The sequence below is a fragment of the Vigna radiata genome, chromosome 7, assembly GCF_000741045.1.
Source record: "Vigna radiata var. radiata cultivar VC1973A chromosome 7, Vradiata_ver6, whole genome shotgun sequence".
Taxonomy (NCBI): Eukaryota; Viridiplantae; Streptophyta; class Magnoliopsida; order Fabales; family Fabaceae; genus Vigna; species Vigna radiata.
Genome location: NC_028357.1, coordinates 31,255,644 through 31,259,384, shown reverse-complemented (window position 1 = coordinate 31,259,384; position 3,741 = coordinate 31,255,644).

The window sequence follows — 3,741 nt, the reverse complement described above, 5'->3', positions numbered from 1 at the left end:
AAGAAGAAGAGTTGGGAGTGAAAGAAGAAAGCCCTTTATATAATTATGATTTTGGATTTCAATATACGAATTTCATGTTTAAAAATAAGAAGAGAGTAAGAAGCAAACAAAATGGAACATCAAAAGGCAAAAAAGTGAAAGTTTAAAATGTAAAGAAAGAAGAATAATATAGAAGAAGATGAAGAAAGAACAAGGAATTATTGATTTAACGAGACTCGAAAAGGAGAACAAAATACTAATATTTAAAAAAGAAATAGTTTTTAATATTGAGAAAAGAAAAAAAAAAAAAAAAAAAGAAAAAAGAAGAAGGTACTGTGAGCATCGTCCTCTGTTTAAACTGTAATGTACTTGTGTCTGAGGGAAGGATGGAGGCAAAGAGAGAGCAGAGGCAGAGGGCACTAGTAATTGCGAGAAATAAAATAATAGGAATAGCATGGCATGCACATTGAATTTTCTACTTTATCGGTTTCTACACAATAGATTGAGAACAAGAGATTTGAAAGATCCTCAAATCCCCACAAAACACACCAACAAACACCTCTCACCAGGCTTTTTCAGACACTGCCTTTTCTTCCTTCCTCCTTCTTTACACTCATCAACCCATCCATCACATCCATCCATGCACTAAATATATATATATATATATATATATATATATATATATATATATATATATATATATTACGATAACATACTTTTACATTTATTTAATATATAATACAAGGATAAAATGGTCTAAAAAGTATAAAATTTTATAATTTTTTAAAAAAGAGAAATGATTTTTTGACACACTTAAATTTTTTATTGGACATTATCTTTACTTATTTTTTATTCTTTCTTTTTTGAAAAATTACAAAACTTTACACTTTTTGGATGATCTTATCTTTGTATTCTGTGTCAAATGAATGTAAAAGTATGTTATGGTATTATTACTCTTTCAAGAAAGAAGAGACAAAAAAGTAAGTAAACATAGTGTCAAATGAATGTAAAAAATTTAAGTGTGTCAAAAAATACATCTTATTTTTTATTTCTTTAAAATATTTTAAATTACTTTTACTTTTAATAACTTTAAAACGAATCACCCCTTCTATTTTGCTTAACAATTTATTACTATTTTTTTTTTGTTTTATAGCTTTTTCATTTATAATATTTTATAAAAAGTATTTCTTTCACTTTCTGATATTATATTTATATTATTATCTTGTCTCTCTTATTTCACGAATAATTATAGCTTATTTTTCTTAATTTAATAAATGGTAACTGAAATAGATACAAAATTTTGGACATGTAATTTTACTTTGAAAATATTGTTTTGAAAAGAATAACAATTATATTTGAAAAAAGTTGTGTCTCTCTTGCAGTAATTTAATTAATTAATACATACATACATATATATAAATATAAATGAAAAGTGAATTAATGTTATGAATAAACTAACTATTTAATGTTGATGAATTAGTGAAATGAACTTTTAGACAGAATCACAATGGTTTAAATAATAGGTAATTTAACCTTTTTATTATTATTATTTAAAGATGGCTAGGTAAGTGTGATTATACATTTCCCTTGAACTAAACACTGTCATTTATGCCTTTATTTGTACCTAGTTTTCTTTTTAACAAAATAATTAAACACAAAATAAACTTAATTTGTTTTCTTTTTGCTTTCATTTTAACCTTTTCTTACTTCTTTTAGTTCCACACCTTCATTATTTATGTTTTTCGTCTAAACTTAGGATTTGGTATAGGGTACACATGTATATGTGAAAAAAAACAATAATAATAAATGTGAAAATATACTTTTAACTCTTTAGTTTAAGAAAAAATAACCAAAATAAGCAAATACAATTTACAGAACACCTTTCTCTATTTTAATTAAAAATATGACGTGTTAATTTAAATGACAAAATTTATTTATCTTTTATAAAAAAAAAATCTACAGAAAAATAAATTAGCTTTTAAATATTAACGTGGACTCGGTTAATTTTAACGTGTTGCAAAAGATTATTATTTTTTAAAAAATAAAATAAAAATGTGAAATTATTTTTAAATGATTTAGCTACTTACTCATTACTACATTTAAATTTCGTTTTTATTAAATATATATATTTGTGTTAATGTCATATTAACATTGGCTTAATCAATACTGATAAATCTTCTTAATATTAAATGTTAATAAAATTAGCTTAACAAACTTTAACTAATAGCTAACTATTTTTTACTTTTCTTAATAAGCAAAAGTTTTGTATTAATGTGACACTAGCATGGATTAAGTTGACATTAACTTCAAAAAATATTAAAAAAATAAGATTATTGTAAGTTTAATGGACCTAAATTTTATATATTTATTTAAGTTATCATTAATAAAATTAACACCATTTTTTATTTTATTATTTATTAAAGTTAGTATAAGACGTTAATATATCTTTAATATCTATGTAAATTACCACCGATTAAGCTAACACTAGTTTATATGTTTATATGTTGTGAATTTGTGTGTTTCATGATAATAAATAAGAATAATATATATATTTTTTAATTTAAATATACATATATTAAATATAATAAATCTTTATTATTTAATTTTTTTCTCTCACTTTTTATATAAATTTTTATATATTATTTCCTTTCGTCACATTCACCATCTTATATCACATTAATTTATTTATTTTATATTTTTTTCTTCATTTTCTTTTTTCACTTTTCGTTCATATTCTTCTCTTCTTCTTTTTCATTCACTCTTTCGTTTACACACGTTTTCTTAATTTACGTTTCTTTTTTTCATCCACAGTTATATTTTTTTATTCTATAGAAAAGAAGTCTATTTTTTAATTTATATTTTATTTTGTTGAAGATTAAATATTATGTGAAAAACTATTTTTTTTAAATATTATCAATAATGTCGGTTAAATTGAGTAAATTAAACAATATAAAAAAAATTGTTAAGTGTCAACTAAGTGTAAATTAAATTAAATAAGTTTCAAAATAAAGAATTATTAATGTGAACTTGACGAATATTAATATAAAATTTATTTAATTAAAAATTAATGATTCAGTGTAGAACCAACTAAACTCGTCCAGACCTTGAATCCCCCAACTAGTTATAGGTCCATTTACAGATGGAAGGAAAAAAAATTACAGATTAATGCGACAAATATTAAAAGCAATATTCCTCCACTTGTTTATGACCAAATAGTGTCAAATGATAAAAAAACATCTTTTTGTTAATATATTATTGCAATAAGAAATAAATGAACTTTATAATTTATACTTTTAATTAAATAAGAAAAACAATTAATTTACATCTCTTTCTTGAAGTGCATGTAATTACAGTTACACATAAGTTTTCTCTAAATTTAAAGGTTTTGAGTGGTTTATTCTAAAAAAAATGAAAAAAAAAGAGGGAGTAAATATATTCGTTTTCTCTGGTTACTTTTGATTTAAATTTGTGGAGGTTGAAACAAGGATGTTGAAAGAGGTAAATTTTGTTCAGGAGCATACAAGATTTTCTCCGGGTACATTCAGAGCAGTTTAGAAGAAGATAGATAATTTAGAGCATAAAAATGGTGAGAAAAAAAGAAGATTAATGAGAAAAATATAACCTTAATACCTTCATTGGTCTCCATATTTGTGTGTAAATCTAAGTTTGATCCTCAAGTTTTGAACTGTCTCAATTAAGTCATAATTTTTGTAAAAATGCACACATTTTATTCTAACCATTAAGTTGTCTCAAACGGCGTTA